Here is a 19,496-nt window from a genome sequence, read left to right on the forward strand (position 1 = left end):
GCTGCTCCTTGTCCTGATGCTGTTTGGAGGGCGATGGGTGCTGTGGTGTGCCAGGCTGGGGCTGTGCGGTCCCTCCAGCCCTGGCAGCTCCCAGAGGGGTGCAAGTGTGCCACTTCAGGGCCTTGTGGTGGGGCAGGAGGATAGTCTATATCTCCAGCCTCTTGGGAATAGTTTTGTCCCCGCAAGAACATTTGCTGTGCTGCTGGGAGCACCGACTCTGGCTCCTCTTAGCTCTGTGGCTGTGGAGGGAACGGGACGCAGCCTTGATGGGGAGCAGTGCTGGCAGAGATCGGCTGGAAGCTCGGAGATCGAGGAGGCAGTAGCCCCGCTGATTCACCCTGTGGTATCTGGGCTATCTGCCCAGGCTAATATCACTATTTGCTTTTGAAGCTGGGAAAGCTGGTGCTGGTGCTGGTCCGTGCCCAGCGAAGTGAGTGGGGCCCCGTGCTAAGGGTCCTGCTGTCCTGCTGCTGCCCCCCTCTCCGGGCAGCCCGGGAGAGCAGCACCGGGTTATGTCCCTCATAGGTCCTGCTGAAGACCACCGTTTTTATAAAATATAAATTAATACAACTCTTATTCATTTTCTTTTTTATTGCTTGTTGTGTGGGAGTGCTCACCCTGGGCCCCTACCCCTGATGGGACTGGAGGACCATGGTGGGGTGCCCTACATCCAGATTTATGAGGACAGAGATGTCCTGGATGGCACCAGGACCCTCGATACCCAGAGTTAAATGTCTTGGCCCAAGGGAGGTTGGGACAAGGAGCCACTTGGTTTCAGTGATCTGTCAAGCCCAGGGGACAGGAGGAGGAGTTGTTGGGGCTGGCTGAACCCATGCTGCCCTGCTTTGGGTCCCCAGGCCAGGGGACCACTGGACCATCCCCTTGCAGCATACTCGCTCTCTGGCTGGGAACGGCCCTCCCGAACCTGGTGGTAGAACAAAGTTTTGGTTTTCATTGTTTCTGTGCAGCTTTTAATGTGTTAAGTGAGGTTGTGATGTAGGCCCTTACTGTGCTGGTTGTCATAGAAACTTGAAGGGCTTTTTTTCTCCTGTCCCCCCAGCCCCTTTCTTTAAACTAAAGCCAGGTTGGGGGTTTTTTTCCCCCCTGTAATTTCAGTTCCAGTCCAATTAAAAACCTGCCTGGCCCTGATTCCTCATCTCCAGCACTGCCACACAAGGACTCGGTGTCTTTATGCCATGCTTCCTTTTGTCCCAACCAAAGGGTGCATGTTCCCGCGAACAGGGCACTTTCCTGGTAGCGCTGGGTGGGCTTCTGTCCCCATGGAGCCCCCACAGGGATTGGGGCTGGTCCTCAGCCTGTGTCCCTCTGCGGTGCCTCTGGGTAGGAGAAGATCCCCTTGCTCACCATGGGGTACTTCACCTTCTGAAACCAGGGAGCTGAGTGGGCATGGCTGCTTGGTGCCTGGCTGCTGGAGGTCCCCAGTCCTTTGGTGGAGATGTTGAAATGGCATCTGCCTGCCCCACTGGTCTGAACCCAGGGCTGCCTTCCCCTCTCACAGGATGGGAGGACGACGCTGCCAGCTCAGAGCCAAGACCAGCACAGAAGCCACCTATGCACACCAGCTGCAGCCCTTCTGCATTTGCTACGCTCTGCATTAATCATGGAAAGGAAATTGAGCGTAGGAAGATGGGCATTTTTTAACAAAATAACCAAGGCTGCGTTCTCCCCTAAGCAAGATAGCAAAGTGTTTGCTGCAGTGAGTCAACAGAGAGATGCTTTTGTCATGGGAGGTAACGCTTCCACCCTCAGCAGCCAATTGGTCCCACAGCTGGGTACCAAGAGGAGGAAGTGGGTCAAGATGTTTCCCAAGCTGCTTGGCCAGCACTCTCCGCTGCTGTTTCTCCAAGAGCTGTGAGAGGTCCTTTCCCACTTGCTCTGCTCCTGGCACGAGACTTGATGGGGCCCCTCACAGCTAGCAGGACTTTTAGCTCTGAACCTCGCCTTCGAGGAGCTAGCACCCATCTTTGCTGCTCGGTGCCTCCCCAGCTCCTCATTGCTCCAAGGCCTGTGCTGTCTGAGGAGTCACCCATCTTCACCGTGGTGTGTGGCAGGGGTTAGCCTTGGAGCTGCAGTTGTCCACTGGGATTCACTTGTGTGGGATTCAGGTAAGAAAGGGGTCTATTAGATCATGCTGTTTGGCCTCCCCTGTGCTGTAGGGATGTAAATGCTGCCCACGCACTCCTCCATGAGCTGGAGAGGTTGTGGCTGCACTCTGAGAAGTATCTAATCCTCTGAGCATCTTCAAGAGGTATCTAATCCTGACCCAAAACTCATTTGAACTTGTTGGGCTTCAGCTCCCAGTGCCTGGCTGTCTGCGTGTCTTGCTGGATAAGAGCGGTCGGCACCGCTCTGGTTTGGTGGGGGTGGCAGAATTTTTGTCAATAAACTCAATATAACTCAAATCTTTTGCAGCAGGATATTTTCTCCAGCCCTCAGATCAATTTTGTGACTCATCCCTCCAGCCTCTCTGCTTTTCTAGTGTCCCCTTTTAAACGTGGGCACCTTAATTGCAGGAGCGTTTCTGTGTCAGTCTCAGCAGTGCAATACGTGTAACTCTCCTCTCCCCCAAGAACTGCATCAGCTCTTTTCATCACAGCACCACATTAGAGCCTTGTGTTGGGTTGGTCACCCGTGGTGACCCTTGAGCCTTTCCGGAGGCTCTCTCTTGTCTGGGATACAGTCCCTGTTCATAAATACGGCCTGAAATCCTTTTCTGTAGGTGTGTCATTCTGCACTGGGCTGCATTAACATATACTGTGTTTGAATGGGCTCAGCATTACCAAGCAACCCACATTTCACTCTCTCCTCATCAATATTTACCGTTACATCAATCTTCCTGTCATCTGCTAATTTTTTTGAGCGAGGATTTTGTATTTTCTTCTCGATCATCGAAGCAAATATCGACTAGCATGCTCCCCATGGAGCCTCACTAATGATTTCCCATTGACAACTTCTGTTTGAGACCTGTCAGACGGCTCTTAATCTATTTAACGTGCTTTATTGATACTGTATAGAACTATCTTCTAAAATCAGAATGTCAAGAAGCACTTAGTGCTTTGCCTGCACAGCCGTAATGTACACGGTGCCTTTTTCAGCTCAGCCTGTATTCGCTAAGGAGTGACATCGGGCTCATTTGACAAGATCTCTTATCCACAAAGACATGCCAACTGACTTTAATTATAACTTACATCCTTTAATTATTTCTTAATTTAATTCCAGATGAGCCCTGGCTTCTGGGTCTTACATCAGGCTGACCATTTAGTAGTTAACTAGGTCATCTTCACTACTGGCTGTGAATATTGCTGTGAAGGAGCCATTTGCCATCTGGATGTGGCAGCCTAAAGTTAACTCAAAACAAGCAGCAGAGCCAAGAAAACTCTCCCCAGCTTTGGGTACACGTTGTCTGTGCTGGCTGCTTAGTGCTGTTTGGCCGCCTTAGACGTAGGTGAGGATACTAATGGTTTAGGAAAGCTTCATCTCTCCTAGGAAGTACTTTACTCTCCTTTTTTCCTCAAACACAGAATACATATTTGTTGACTATGTTTGCTTTTTCTGCATCATTATAAGCAGTCCTACAGTCTCTGCTTACAAATGGTCCTATTGCTGCTTGCAAACGGTCCTATTGCTGCTTGCAAATGGTCCTATTGCTACAATTTCTTTGGCTCCCAATAGTAGATTTTGCATGTCCAGCCATGCATTTTCCCCTTCTTTCCCCTTCTTCAGTTTCCCTTATCAGTTTCCTACACATTGTAATTTTTCATTTGTATTGACCACCCTTTATTCTATATCCCATTTCCACTCTGAGCCTTCATTTGGCAAACGGGATTTTTAAGTGAGTTGCTCATTTCCTATGAAATTGGGACTTTACAGACATTCAGTGAACTCCCCTTAAAGAACTCTCATTTTTTCACTTTACTTTTCAAAGACTTTCTTGACAGTCAGTTTTATCCCATCTCCCAGGATGTGAAAATAGCCATTTTGCAGTACTGAGCGTTCGCAATGCTGCTTGCCCCCATCTTCTCATTGCTCCATGGGGATTGCTGCCAGCCTGGGCGGCCTCTCCGGGCAGCCAGTGACTGCTCGGCCTTTTGTCACCTGCTGTGCATTAACTTCTGCATTGAAAAGTTAGCAACTGTAGTGTTTAGAAATGCACGTGGTATTTTACTGCTGGCTTCATGAGTCTTCTAGCATGTGACTCACAAACCCAAATCCTTCATAATGCATTATTTCTTTCTATCCATTGAGAACATATATTTAAGTTTGAGCTCCTGCAGTCCTGTGCTGGCTCAGGTATGCTGTGCTATACCTCTTCCCAGTCCTTGGTGAGAAGGTAAATCTTCAAGCACTGATTGCTAAAAGATCTGTAATTCTAAAGAAAAAAATATAATGGCCTGTATTGTAGGTATACAGTGCCCTCTTCTTCCTTCCCTGCCACCCCTCCTACGCAGAGACCTCTGAGCACATAAATCATCGTAGCAGGTTTCAGTAGTGTCAAGTGCATCACATTTCTGCTCACGAGTGAAAATTTCCCGTTCCTCATGCTCCTTTCTCAACCTTGCTGCCTTGCATCATCTCAAGAGCTTGCTGCTTTGCCCATCAGCACAGCACGAGCAAGATCTCTGACACTCTTTCCTGGAACAACCACAGGTTCATCTGGCTTTTTATTCAAATACACAGTCCTGGTATTTTCTCTCCGTGCTTTCACCTGCGGTGCTGGATAGACAGCTGGGCCACAGAACCACCAGCAGCTACATCAGCCTGCACTCTCTTCAGAAACTTATCCTCGCCCGAGAGCACCCTCACCATGGCCAGCCTGGCTAGTATCTGATCACTTTGCTGTGCGGCAGCACCAGAGGTTGCCTTGTGCTCACCTGCCAGAGATGCTGTTCTGTAGAACTACAGGCCTGTCAGCCTGACCTCGGTGCTGGGGAAGCTGATGGAGCAGATCATCCTGAGTGCTATAACGTGGCATGTAGAGAATAACCAAGGGATCAGGCCCAGCCAGCATGGGTTCAGGAAAGGCAGGTCCTGCTTGACCAACCTGATCTCCTTCTACGACAAGGTGACCCGCCTAGTGGATGAGGGAAAGGCTGTGGATGTTGTCTATCTAGACTTCAGTAAAGCCTTTGACACGGTTTCCCCCAGCATTCTCCTGGAGAAACTGGCTGCTCATGGCTTGGACGGGTGTACTCTTCGCTGGGTAAAGAACTGGCTGGACGGCCGGGCCCAAAGAGTGGTGGTGAATGGAGTTTACTCCGGTTGGCGGCCGGTCACAAGCGGTGTTCCCCAGGGCTCTGTGTTGTGGACAGTTCTGTTTAATATCTTTATCAATGATCTGGACGAAGGGATCGAGTGCACCCTCAGTAAGTTTGCAGATGACACCAAGTTGTGTGGGAGTGTTGATCTGCTGGAGGGTAGGCAGGCTCTGCAGAGGGACCTGGACAGGCTGGATCGATGGGCCGAGGTCAATTGTATGAGGTTTAACAAGGCCAAGTGCAAGGTCCTGCACTTGGGTCACAGCAATCCCATGCAACGCTACAGGCTTGGGGAAGAGTGGCTGGAAAGCTGCCCAGCAGAGAAGGACCTGGGGGTGTTGGTCGACAGCCGCCTGAATATGAGCCAGCAGTGTGCCCAGGTGGCCAAGAAAGCCAATGGCATCCTGGCTTGTATCAAAAATAGCGTGGCCAGCAGGACTAGGGCAGTGATCGTGCCCCTGTACTCGGCACTGGTGAGGCCGCACCTCGAATGCTGTGTTCAGTGTTGGGCCCCTCACTCCAAGAGAGACAGTGAGGGGCTGGAGCGTGTCCAGAGAAGGGCAACGGAGCTGGGGAAGGGTCTGGAGCACAAGGCTGATGGGGAGCGGCTGAGGGACCTGGGGTTGTTTAGCCTGGAGAAAAGGAGGCTGAGGGGAGACCTCATCGCTCTCTACAGCTACCTGAAAGGAGGGGGTAGAGAGGTGGCGTCGGTCTCTTCTCCCAAGTAACAAGTGATAGGACGAGAGGAAATGGCCTCAAGTTGCACCAGGGGAGGTTTAGACTGGGTATTAGGAAATTTTACTTCACTGAAAGGGTTATCAAGCATTGGAACAGGCTGCCCAGGGAAGTGGTTGAGTCGCCATCCCTGGAGGTATTTAAAGGACGTTTGGATGAGGTGCTTATGGACATGGAGGTGCTTATTGACATGGTGGGCTTGGTAGTGTTAGCTTTACGGTTGGACTCGATGATCTTCAAAGTCTTTTCCAACCTATACGATTCTGTGATTCTGTAGAAGAGTGTTTTGTTGTTCCTGAGCCCGCCAGCAGGCAGCGTCTCCTGGGAAAGACTGCCCATTTGCAATGTCCTTCCAAACCAATCCACGCTCTTCCCAACTTCACGCTGTCTCCAGCACGGTTGTCTCCTGCCTTGCTCCGGCAGGGACTGCATCTGAAGCACGGCTTGTGCTGTCGGTGGTGGCTCTGCAGCCCTTCTGCAAGCCGCCTGAGCTCCCGAGAAGCAAAAATTGCTGCTGGTGGTGGAAATGACAGTATTGGCTTTGAGAGCAATCAGCCAGGTCTCTGTGAGCTGTAGCGTTGGTGTTTCTCCTCTGGCTCTTTGCTCTGGGAGGGATAATCAGGCTGAATACGCTGATTTACTTGGGCTGTACTGAGCAGACTGTGGGGAGACATGTAGATAGCGCTAATTTGCTCAGGGAACAGTGTGTCTAAGGACATTAAAGGAGGAAAATACGTTGTCTTTACTGCATCCTGACAAAGCGATGTGTGCAGAGGTGAGATCTAAAGCTTTGAGCTTTTCCACAGGTTTCTGGCATTATAAAGATAGGAGTCAGAGTAGCGCGGTGACTCCCAGAAGATATGCAGTGGGAAGGGACGAGGGTGTGGGTACTTGGTTGTCTCTTCAGGCTTGGGACATCGTGTAGAAGGGCACCACCTCCAGCATCACCATCTAATTTATGGGGAAATGAATTCCTCCTCCAGAAGTGCCTCATCTCTCCATGGACTGCATAGGGAGTCTGGGCAGCTAGCTCAGATCTCTGCCGTCAGTCTTGCCACTGAAGGCTTTCAACACATCCAGAACATGCAGCTGAAAGTAGGATGAGCCTATAATAATTACTGAAGAAACACTGGATAATGGTATTTATACCTAATTAAAGACTTGACTGAATCAAGCTGTGGACAGTACAGGCAGGTTGACTTTGGGGAGACTTTGGGGCATTTTATTGAGTGGCTGTGGGAGATCTGCTAAACCCCCAGCCACAAGAAAACACCTTCTTGCCCCACAGTAAATGGAAATGCGTGCAGTGCTTTTCCATTTTGCCTCCTTCTCCAACAGGCTGGAGAAGGAGGCAAAAGAAACCCTAGGGCCCGCAAAATCCCATTTTTACATTTAAAAATAGAAAAGCCAAGCCTTTCAAAAAGCTTGAATGCCTCAAGAAAACCTCTGGAGCTGACAGTGCTCAAGCAGGGGCTGTTACAGGTTTTTCTTTGCGGTAATGAGGTAGGAAGGAAAAAGCACCCAAGGAGGGAAAGCTCAGCTGCATGCATTCCCCCCCTCGGATGTCAGAGATGCTTTGTTTTCCAGAATTGCTTATTATTCATACAGCTATCTCATTAGACAGCTGAAATACAGCTCCAGCTTGGGGCTTGTCATGGCCCGGGCCCTACTGCGGAGCTGTGCAGTGTCGTGGCTTTCCACCCCCTGGGAAGTCCCGCCGGAGCCAGCAGGATGGTACTCAGCACCTGCCTTCGGGCACCAGTGCCAGGGGTGTTTTGGTCATCTTTTCCCCACTGCGTTCCTCTTTTCTCCTTCTTTTAATCAAAGGTTTTGTCCCATGATCCTAGGCCACTGTCTAGCAGATGTGTGGGCTTAGCATTGCTTGTCCTGAGGGTCCTTCAGCTCTCGTCAGCAATCTTCCCGAAGAAGGTGCAGCACAAGAGCTGCTATCTCCAGACATTTCCCTTGTTCCCAGATGTTTCCAGTAAACACCTCTGCCTCCACACGGCGTCTTAACCGCCTGTGTTGGGGCCAGGTTGCCAAGCCCAGTTGTACCGGATCCCTATTCTGCAATGCGGCCACTCAACTTTGCCATTTCCCGACCGACTGGACGGCTCTGAGGATGAGGAGGACTCTGCTTCTGGGCTTTTATCGAGCTTCTGTGTCCCCCCACCTTCCCCCAGCTGGCGAGTGTTGCTGGAAGCTCTGGCTTGAACCAGAAACCAGTCTCAGACTTCTAACCAGTTTCTAACCATCTCAGAGTGGTTTCTAACCGTCTTGGTTTTGCTGCTGCAGATTACTGGCTTCACAAGCAATGAAGCCGATCTCTGAAAGCAGGAGAGGAGGCAATGTGGCTGCCGCTGAAGACAATGGTCCTGCTTCACTGAGAGTGTCCTGGGGAGTCCCACCTTTGGGATTTTGTTGGCTGGCCGGAGCCACCAGTGCTGTCACCAGGAGGGACCACGTGCATCCTGGCACACTTTGCTACAGTCAGCAGCGAGTCCAGCGTGATGGATCCCACATCCTCTCACCAGTGCAGAGCGTGGTCCTGGGGGATCTCCTAGCCGCAAGACCCTAGTCGTCTGAGCAGCGGGGGTGCTGGAGGGGGTGTCAGCCACAGCGAATGTGAAACCCTAAATATTTGTACACAAAGGCCACGCTGAAATTCTTGTCCCAGTCCAGACATCAGAGGTGTCATTTTTGATTTCCCAAACACAGAGAGAGCCCTTTCAGCGCTGGCCTGCTCAGACACTGCAGCTTTAATGTCCAAGCACCCAGCATGTTTCCACTCCCCTCAAATGCATCAATCAGGTCTGGTGAGGCTCTGAAAGAGCCAGTTTGTTAAACAAACACACTTAGTGTAAAAAGTTTATTCCAGTTAATTAGGACTTCATTGCAATGGAAACAAATTACCCAGCTGTCATCTGCCAAGGCAAACAGCAACAGGGGAGAGGGGGTCCTGGCCAGGCGGGAGACAAACAGCCATCTCAGGCAACCTTATTTATGGCCTTTTTATGTATTTCTGTATTTATTTGGACATTCCTGAGCTGGAGAGCTGGGTTATTGCCGAGCCGCATGCCCCAGCACTTGCACAGCGTAGGCTGTCACCGGTGGCAGGTTATCTGCCTGTGGGGCTCCCGGGCAAAGAGCCAGCACTGGCCCGGGCGGGTGCTGCCCATGGGGACCGAGGGGCTGGTGTCTGTGTCCCTGGGCATGTCCCTTTGTGCTTGTCCGGGGCTCTTGCTTCAGAGACAGAGATGAGGTTCTGGATGTGAAGCAATGGGCAGGCTAGGGCGAGCTGCTGGTCCCTGCTTGCCCATGGAGGTGGGGGATGCGGTGGTCCCCAGATGGAGCAGCGGGGTAGGGAGGCACTTGGGAGAGCTGGGGGCTGGCGGTCACTGGAAGCTTTGCCCGAGCCAGGGAATCCCACACTTCCATCGTTCCCTGCCCTCGCAGCCGGGTGCCCTGTGTCTGCGTTGACCCCGAGTATGAGTCCCCATCCCCGCTGTAGCCTTATTCTCCCCTCCCAGCCCAGGCAATTAACTGTTAGGCAGGAGAGGCGTAAGCACTGCCTGATGAGGCTCCCACTCATTTCCAGCTCATTTTATTTAAACGAACGCCCCATCGATACCCTTTTTTCCTCCTAGAGCTTTTATTGAAAAAGGGGGAGAAAGGAGGAGCTGGGACAGGGGATAGGGAGGCCGGAGGCAGGCAGGGAGCAGAGCTCAGTGGGCACCAGAGGCCATGTGATTCCTGGGAGCGCTTGGGGAGCCGGGCAGGATGGTGCTGGCTCCCGCAGCCGGTGCGGAAGTGACAGATAAACCCGCGGGATTAGCAGCGTGTATCATTGCAGGAGAGCAGCATCCCCTTCCTGGAGCATTAGTCACCCGAGCCTGACGCCGGGGCGGGGGAGGCAAGTGCAAGTCATCACATTACCTCCTCCCGCCTGCTCCCGTCCCCCTGCTCCCAGGTGGCCTGTCCTTGCATCGTGTCCCTCCAGCTCTGCCCTTCCTGACCAGAAGGTGGGCTGTGCTAGGGCTGCCGTGGCTGGGGTGGGGACAGGCAGGGGACATTGTCCCCAGGGATGGATGGGTGCAAGCAGCGTATCTCCGCTTGGCTGCAGAGGTGGTCCCTCCTGTTGTAGCCAGCAGCGTGGTGGGTTGGGGTGGCACAAGCATGGGCGATCTCCCGATTGCCCTTGGGGATGCATTCTCCCCTGCAGGCCTTGGGGACGTGGAGGACAAGAGCAGGTTTCTGCCCTTGCACGGGGACCTTCCAGCGGGCTTGGATTTCTCTTATGTGCCTGGTGGATAAACCAGGCTCTTCCACCCTTCTCATCTACCGCAATCGCATACAGGCCAGATTTTTCTGGTCCTGTGAAGTCCTGAAATTCACATTTGAATTTCACATTGCGAGTGAGTTGCCATCCGGAGCCTTTTATACACTTTCCAAGAATGTTTCTGTTGCCTTATAGCTGTGAGATCACCGTGGCCTGCGCTCTGAGGTTTCTGTCTGTGATGGCATGCGTTCAGGGGGGTGGAAAGCCTGGATCGGGGCACGCATCCTTGGAGGCGCCTGGAAGGGGGCGAATCGCAGAGCCAAGCACTGATAGCTACAGAGATGAGTCCTGAGAGCGGACTGATCTCATCTGAGGGATGTGGGAAAGATGGTGACCAGCACTGGAAAGGACAGATTTGGCTTTGTTTCTGGAGCTTGGAAGGGAGCGGAGGAGGGATTGGGGAGTTTGGCGCAAGCATCTTGGTTCCTCAGAGTCGGCTGGCCCATCTTGAGAGGTAATCTGGAAATACAAAGATAAAAAGCAGCAAGGAACCTCAGTGCCACGTTTCCCTGCCTGAGAGCTGGGCTCTGTTGGATGTAGCCCACCACTGTTTCAGAGGTAGCGATGCCCCCTCAGTCCCACAACAACGTGCACGGGGGTCCCCGTGCCCCTACTCTCCGCAGGAGCCTCAGCGGGCAGAGCCAGAGCACAGGGTGCTGGGCATCTCCCTCCTCTGGCTGGCAACCCTCTATTATTAGGGACTTTAGCTTTCTGTTTCTAGATTGACTTGTTGTCAGTGTTTATTTTTAGCTCCTCCAGTGCCTTGCAGATTCCTCGAGGGATTCTTTCTTTCCCTCTACCTCCTACAGGTTTGTTTATAATGTAGCTGCGTTGATTTGAGCCACGAGCAGGAGCTTTCAACACTGGCGGGGGCTGCACTGTGGTGCTTGCGGAGCAAATTACCTTTGTGGGTTTATCTAAGGTTGATGGGTCCATGGGGTCCGGGTGCCCTGGGGCAGCCACCCCTGCAGAGACCGGGGTGCTGGGAGAGAGCATCGCTCCCGCCTACAGCCACTGGTGTGGATGCCTTGCGGTCATCGCTCAAAATCACTGTCAAAGCATGCCGGGTGGCTGTTGCTCTTCTCAGCCCTGCCCTCCCCGAGATTTCTCTCTTTTCTCTACCCAGGGGAAAAATTCGGATCAGCATCACTGTACTGGCTGCATGGAAACAAAACCCAGGGTCCTCCTGCAGCTCCGCAGCCAGGTTGGATGGAAATTTTTAAGCGTTTTTTTAAAGCCCTGCATAAAGTAATTCAAAACAAGTTGCGAGTATATTTTGGACTCCGGCAGAGCTGTCGTCGTCGCCTCACTTTGCCCGCTGGCTGTCCCAGACAAGGGCTCACTTTGAGCGTACCCTTCTGCCGAGCAGGGGGGGAATGTTTTCATTCCTAATTTAGAGCATCCGTCCCGCTGGGGTCCAGCCCCCCGTCTCCTGCTGAGTCCGGCACAGCGCTGGGAGCGCGAGGGCTCCCTGCAGCGAGTTTACCTGTCACCACCAGCTCCAGGGCTGTGCTAACGTGTTCGTTAGAAAATGTGACTCTCTTTGGACTTAGCCTCCTTCTTCTCACCCTGGGTTAGTGCTTGGTGGGGGATGTGTGAAGGTACATTTTGTGCTCCGTTTTTTCCAGGATTTCTGTTATTTGTAGAGGAGGGTAAGTTTGCTTATTTTTAAACACCTAAAATATAGGTTGATATTCAGTATAGGTTTGCTGTTTTTCCTGGGGAGAGGCAGCACTGGGAGGTCCCATTCAGGTATGGCTTTGGCGGTGGTAGCTCCATCACTGTGGCCCCGATCCAGGAAAGTGCGTTTTTCTGAAGCATTGATCTCCACAGGCCACTCTTGCCCTGGGAGATGAGCACATGCTTAAGTGTTTTGTTGGACCTGGTCCTGTAAAAGCAGAGTCCCTTCAGCAGCTGAGGGAACCAAAGCCAATGATTCAAGCAAATCTGAAAGCCACTCACAAGGCCACGAGGGTTAGATCCCCTTGCAGCAGCAAGGCCTGAGCATCATGGTGTGGCAGCTCCTCTTCCTCTCCATGGATTAACCAGCTCCAAGGGGGAGTAAGGAGAGCAGGCACTGTGGTCACACATCCCTAAGGAGTGGGTGGTGGGACGTGCTGAAAGAGAAGACAGGGACCAGTGCCTGCAGTGGGGCTCTTCGTGGCTCGTGTTTTGCAAAGCCATCAATCAGCCATCACCTAACAGTGCTTTCTATCATGATCAGGTTATGGCTGGCTGAAGTCATGCCCAGGATTAGCAGAGGGGCTTGGGGTACCTCTGCGATGAGCCTAATGTCAGACTCCACTTTAATCAAGCAACCTGGTGCTGGAAGTGAGAGTTTTGAATGTGGTCCCAGGTGCTGCAAGGTGCTGGGTCCACAGTGGACCTTTCCCTCTCTTCTCTCAGCTGTTTTGCTTTGGGGTCTGACTGCAGCTTTTCTAGGGTTGAAGTTGTCATTGAGGTTTTTCTGATCTTTATTTTTATAATGTTCATTAGCACAGTTCCTATCAAAGAACAGCACGTTCCCTCCCTGTCCTCGTTTTCTCCCCAGTTAATAACCCTTTGCTGCTTTGGCTCATTTGGAAAAAGAGACAGTAGCTTTGGGAACGACTCCTGGTATAATAGATGGACGTCAGCATTTTCAATCTGATCTGAAAAGCAGCGTTAATTCAAAGAGAGGGCTCAGCGAAATGACTGCAGAAGGCACACGTTATGTGTCTGGGGAGCATTGAGCCAACCTGTATCAAAACGTGGCAGTGTGCGTGTGTTCCTCCGAGCTGCTGAGAGATGCTCTGAACCCAGATGGTTGCTTTTCCTTTCAGAAATGGGCTCTAACAGCAGCCTCCTCCTCCTCCCTTCCCTCCCTGAGGCTCTGCTTTGGAGATACCCATTGCTGAGGTTCATGGTGCAATGAAAACCTTTATAACAGGATTGAGTGGTGCAGGAGAAGACCTAAGATGCGAGAGATCATACGGCAAAGGCTGAGCTGTTGCATGTGCCGCAGGTGTTGGAGGCACGTGCTGGGGAGCCATGTTTTGGCTGGGGTTGGATGGGAGGTGGTGATGGTTTCTGAGCATCTGCTCTGCTCCTGAAGCCCCCACCATCTTCCTCGACTGGGTTTGTTGGTGCTGAGGAACAGACTGAGGACACTAGACTAAGGTTTGAAGCGAGCAGGGACAACCGTTGCAAGAACATGCTCCAAACTTCCTGCCTTGGGGGGGACTGGACCGAGTGCCGGCATTGCATCCCAGATGCTGAACCTGTGGGCGTTAGCGGCACAGCCCCGTCCCAAGCATCCGCGGGTGTTTGCTGGAGGTAAGGGAGCCTGCTGCTGGTTTGGGGAGAGTCAGGAGACCACCTGCCTGGTGGGACCCTTCCCTATGGAGAAGGGGTATGTACCAAGCGGGGCTGAGTCACCTTGGAGCAGGGAAAAGGCTGTGTCCATTGGGTGGTTTCAGTAAATCTGGGGTTTAGTTCCAGGGGAGATCAGATCACTGTGTGAGTTTGGCAGTCAAGGAAAAAGAGGCAAGAGGCACCAGTGTGATGCCCTAAATCTTGGAGACAAGATCTCCCATCTTACCTGTTGTGGCCTTGACTGTTTCAGGGTACCTTTTCCACTGTCTGTGAAAAGTACAACTGGCCCAGAAACATTTCCAACTGCTGTTCTCCTCCAGAGCAGAGGGTCCAGCTCTGCAAAAAAGAGGTGTCTTTCCTGCAGAGCCTCCAGAAACTCAACTCTTGACTGCAGTGCCCTGTGGACCTGCTGGCTGGTCACATCAAACGGCAGTTTGCTCTGAGAAGTTGGAAAGCACTCGCTCTGTGACAGCCCAGATGGAGTTGCAGCGAGGTGTGAAGGGTGCTGTGTCCTGGGGGACCTGCCTCCCATGGTGTTCCCACCCCACAGGCAGCGTTTGCCATGCACCAAGATTGCGTTTTCGGCCTCGACCTGCAATGTGTTCTGTGCTGGAGGATGGAGGGGGAAGACGAGACACCTGGAAAGCATCCATGCTGTTATTGCCAGTGTGAATAATCCACCTCTTCTTGATTCTTCAGTGCTACAGGTTTTCTCCAAGGACAAACCCTCCTGTGGTTTATGTTTCATTGCTGGCTGTTTGCTTTCTAAGTGCCTGAAACCACTTTTGAAGACTTTGGGCTTCTGACAGCCAACACTGCAGAGCACACCACACTGGGGTTTTAAGTCAGCTGGTGCAAAGTCTTACATCATGGGTTTGTCATCGTGTTTCTGTGTCATGCTTGCGTTGGTGGGCAGATGTTGTCCCGTGTCGGAGAGGGCCTTGCACAACCACGGTCTGACATGTGAAGCCCAAGCCCACGATGAAAGGCAGGTAGTGAGAAGGTCACCCGCCATGGCTCACATCTCTAGCGTTGGCTTTGCCCAGTGGTTGTGGTCTTTGCCACAGGATTCCTTGGTTGGAAATGAAAGTGTCTCGTCTTCTGCATCACTTCATCACAGGATGAGATGCAACCCTCTCACATCTCTGTCCCCCCCCCACTGCCCTCAGTGTGGTCATGCATGAAGGGCATTTTAGGTGCAGGAGCTCTGCTGATGGGCAGTGCCTCATCTGGAGGACGTCAAGTGCCGCTGGTTCTCCTGCTGGGAGGTGACTCTCTTGCATGAAGAGGCTGCTGTGTTGGAATAAAATGCCTTTCACTGGCCTGGCTGGCATGGCCATCCTTTGTGGGGTCTGAGGAAATGGGCCTGATGGTGATTTAATGATGCTGGGCATGGTGCGGTGTAGGCAGCTGGCTTCTGAGGAGCTCAGTTCCCCATGGGTGTTCAAATAGCAAAGGCCAGTCCCTGCAGCCCTTGGGGATAGGTGGATAATAAGAGTTAATGGGGAAACTGAGGCACAGAGACTTCAGCTCATAGGTGAGCCCAGACTGGTGTCCTTTGATTTTCATAGTACCAGATGAAAGCCATTGTGCTGGTCCTCTCGCAGCCTGGCCTGGAGGAGGACCCCATCCCCATGCTCAGTCCCTCGCTGTGGTCCCCCACCTCATCCTTGGACAGATGTTGGCTGGAGACGTGCCCCCTACAGGGACCACATCTCTGACAGATCACAGTGAGGTTCCCAGCCCTGGAAATGGCTTTGGCCCATCCTGCTTGGCTCCTGCTACAGCGCATCCCTCCTCCCAATCATTGACGCTTGGCTTTTGGGTTGCTTGTGTCAGAGCCGAGGCTGTTTGCTCTTCGCCGAGGGCGGCGAGTGAGTGCCTCTTGCTCTCCCTCGCCTCGTTGCTGGAGTTCCTTGTGCCCCAGGCACCGAGGAGCTCTCCTCTCACTTGGCTGCAGAAACAGGCTCAGCATCCCAGAAATTCAGGCTTTCATGTGGGAGCCAATAGTCACACAACCACCATCCAGAAACCATCATTATCGGCCGCTTGCTTTTTCTTGGTTTCTTTGAACTACAGCTCCCAGGATGCCTGAAGATATGCAGACATCCCGAAGACAGTGGTTTCCCATAAACTTTTGGGGTTTTATGCTTTGCAGGCAGGAATGTTTTTATTACGTCGCAAATCCCTTCAAGTCCCTCAAACCTCCGTGGCGCTTCCCCGCCGTGGGGCAGACGCAGTGGCTGGAGGCGGCCACGAGGGAGGCACGCCAAGGGCTTTTCTCTCCTGCATTTTTCCCCTTCTTGCAAGAGGGACCTTTGTAAATCCCCATCGTGCCTTTTCAAGGGGACTTCTGGACTGGGAGGAAGTCTGGATGAACTACGGTTTGCCTGTAGGGATGCGTTTCCCATTCTCCTTGTCCCCGTTATTTCAAGGGCTGTTAAGCAGCGTCTTGCATCCCCGTGTGCATTGTTGGGCAAAGCAGGGGAGATGCTAACGGGAAGGTGTCTCAGGCAGAGTGGCAAGGGGTTTTCACTGAACTGGGAAGAACTGGGGATGCAGGGAAGAGAAAAAGATGCAGACTCATGCACCGGTGCAAGAGAGCCCAGCGGGCTGGGTTTTAAATCCTGACGTGCTCACAAGACCTAAGGGAAAACCAGAGAGGGAAGTTGTCCTTTAGCATGGAGAGATGTGGTTGTAGCTGTGACCTGGTGGGTCCCCATCTCCCAGCCCCCAGCACAGATCCGCCCCTAGGCCCGGTGAAACATCAGGGGACGGTGCATGCTGTGCAGAAGTCCCACGGGTGCCCCCACAGCTCCGCATCTTCCTGCTGCCCAGCCTGGGACCAGGAGGAGGGTGTTGGGAGCAGAGCGAGGTCTGTGGCATGGACCCAGCTGCCCCTAATAACTGCTCACTTTCTGCAGGAGAGGAAATGCAGAGGGCAGAATAGGGGTGTGTGTAACTCGGTGGCATTTTATGGCGTTGTTCTTCTGACCGTAAAAATACTTTAGTGAGTTTTCCCCATTTGGTGCTGGTGAACACCAGTGTTATATCTTATAGTCAGACTCATGGTGTTTTGCCTTCCTCCTTTTTCCCTTTGGTTGGTTAAAAAAAAAGCCCAGGATCATCCATGGGTTCGGTTTTAATATGTATTTCTTCTATAGGTGCTACGTTACCAGTTTGAGGAGCTTTGTGAATGAAACATGGAGGTGCTGGGCGCCCTTTGGGCGCCACCAGCACCATCAACCACCCGGCTCTTGCAGGAGGCAGCACAGGCATGGGTTAGGCTGTGTGTGTCCCCATGGGACATGTCCTGGCCCTGCTCTGCGCTGTCCCTGAGCAGCGAGGCCAGCGGGATGCTGCTGGGGGTCCATTCCTGGGCAGGTGTCCTGGTGCCTCCGGGATCTGGGCTCATTCCCTGCTGCCCCTCTCCCGTCCTTCCCTGCAGCCCCCTGTGCAAGCACACCTGCACACACAAGCACACCCGTGTGCACAAGCATGCCTGCATGCACGCACGGCTACTGGCACCTGCCTGCCCGTCCCGACAGCAAGCGATGATGGCAGGCAGTGTGGTCTGCTGGAGGAGGCGGGTGCCAGCCCGGAAAGGAAAACCATCGAGGCTCTGCGGCCGACTTGTGTTAACCACATCACTCCTCTCCTGCACTTGGAAAAGCCTGGCCGACTGGCAGCCCAGAATAACAAGCTTTTCCATTCCTGCGCACAGCGTCGGACGCAAGGCCATTTAAAACAAGAGCCGGCTCCAGTGTGAGTGTAGCGCTCAGACTAAACAGTGGCACATCCCCCTGGGGCGGCTTGTCCCTTGCAGAGGGGGATCAGGCTGAAGTCACAGCGGCTGGGGCAGATTGGGACAGCACGGCGGGGATGCCGGGACAGCATGGTGGTGCCTCGCCATGTCTGGGCTCAGCCTGAGCGGCGGCCAGACCAGGTGGAGGAAGATGAAGGTCCCAGGAGGGCTGAGCCCCTCCAGGGACCTCCTCACCCATTCATGCTGATTGCACGTGAGGAAAGAGATTTGTTGGGTTTTTTCCTTTTCTCCTTTTTTTCTTTATTTTCCCTGGTATCTTTTTAATTAGGATAAAAGCTGTAATTGCTAGGGGGAAAATTCTGAAAACTAGCTACCAGGGCTGTATGCAGAGCTCTCCTGTCCCCTGGCAAGACGGGAGCAAGTCTGCACGTTTCTCTGCCTTGGCAGACGTACAATCAAGCACGCTCACGCAGCCCAGTTGGAAGAGCCCAAGCTCTCTGTCCTGCTGCTCAGGAAGAGACGATATCTTCATTAAAAACGATAGTAAAGGGAAATGATAGAATTCTTAAAAATAAGCAAAGTGATGGGGATTTTGCCCAAGGAAAGGAATTTTAGCCCATTTTATTTTGTAGGTTTTATTTAATTGTTGTGTGTAGATGGTTGGACTTTTGTTTTTAAAGTAGATTAAGCTATTTTGAGGGTGAAGCATATTGGTACATGTTATTCATGAAATGGTGCTCGTCAATGATATGGTTTATGGTAGGGAGTCAGAAAAAGATCTTTGCTTACATAGAATCATAGAATCATAGAATGGTTTGTGTTGGAAGGGACCTTTAAAGGTCATCTAGTCCAAGCCCCCTGCAATGAGCAGGGACATCTTCAACTAGATCAAGTTGCTCAGAGCCCTGTCCCACCTGACCTTGAATGTTTCCGGGGATGGGGCATCTACCACCTCTCTGGCGGAAGTGCTCACCAACCCCCTTTCCATCCTTTACCAGCAGTCCTGGCTAACCAGGGAAGTCCCAGTTGACTGGAAGTTAGCAAATGTGACGCCCATCTACAAGAAGGGCCAGAAGGAGGATCCAGGGAACTACTGCCCTGTCAGTCTGACCTCGGTGCCGGGGAAGGTTATGGAACAGATCATCTTGGGTGCCATCACACGGCATGTACAGGACAACCAGGTGATCAGGCCCAGTCAGCATGAGTTTATGAAAGGCAGGTCCTGCTTGACCATCCTGATCTCCTTCTCTGACAAGGTGACTGCTTAGTTGATGAGGGAAAGGCTGTGGAGGTTCTCTGCCTAGACTTTAGTAAAGCCTTTGACAGCATTTCCCACAGCATTCTCCTGGAGAAACTGGCTGCTCATGGCTTTGACAGGCGTACGCTTTGCTGGGTAAAAAACTGTCTGGATGGCCGAGCCCAAAGAGTTGCGGTGAACGGAGTTTACTCCAGTTGGTGGCTGATCACAAGCGGTGTTCCCCAGGGCTCTGTGTTGGGGCCAGTTCTGTTAATATCTATCAATGATCTGGACGAAGGGATCGAGTGCACCCTCAGTAAGTTTGCAGATGACACCAAGTTGTGTGGGAGTGTTGATCTGCTGGAGGGTCGGAAGGCTCTACAGAGGGATCTGGACAGGCTGGATCGATGGGCCAAGGCCAACTGAATGAGATCCAACAAGGCTCAGTGCCGGGTCCTGCACTTGGGCCACAGCAACCCCATGCAACGCTACAGGCTTGGGGAAGAGTGGCTGGAAAGCTGCCTGGTGGAAAAGGACCTGGGGGTGTTGGCTGACAGCCAGCTGAATATGAGCCAGCTGTGTGCCCAGGTGGCCAAGAAGGCCAATGGCATCCTGGCTTGTATCAGCAATAGTGTGGCCAGCAGGACTAGGGCAGTGATCATCCCCCTGTACTCGGCCCTGGTGAGGCCGCACCTCGAATGCTGTGTTCAGTGTTGGGCCTTTCACTACAAGAGAGACATTGAGGGGCTGGAGCGTGTCCAGAGAAGGGCAACGAAGCTGGGGAAGGGT

At 52.6% G+C, this 19,496-nt stretch overlaps 1 protein-coding gene across 4 annotated transcripts in view; it reads left to right on the plus strand.

Moving 5' to 3' along the window:
• Window positions 1–19,496, plus strand: part of LOC142416257 (ankyrin repeat and fibronectin type-III domain-containing protein 1-like) — a 257,068-nt gene that overhangs the window by 185,460 nt on the left and 52,112 nt on the right. The window contains exon 1 of one of the 4 annotated variants that reach the window (XM_075515583.1): window positions 10,642–10,804. The exons of the other annotated variants lie outside the window; for them this stretch is intronic. The gene's annotated coding sequence lies outside the window, so the exon portion shown is untranslated. Of the gene's footprint in view, window positions 1–10,641; window positions 10,805–19,496 lie in introns of those variants that run through there. 4 annotated transcript variants of the gene reach the window in all.

The sequence above is a fragment of the Mycteria americana genome, chromosome 12, assembly GCF_035582795.1.
Source record: "Mycteria americana isolate JAX WOST 10 ecotype Jacksonville Zoo and Gardens chromosome 12, USCA_MyAme_1.0, whole genome shotgun sequence".
NCBI lineage: Eukaryota > Metazoa > Chordata > Aves > Ciconiiformes > Ciconiidae > Mycteria > Mycteria americana.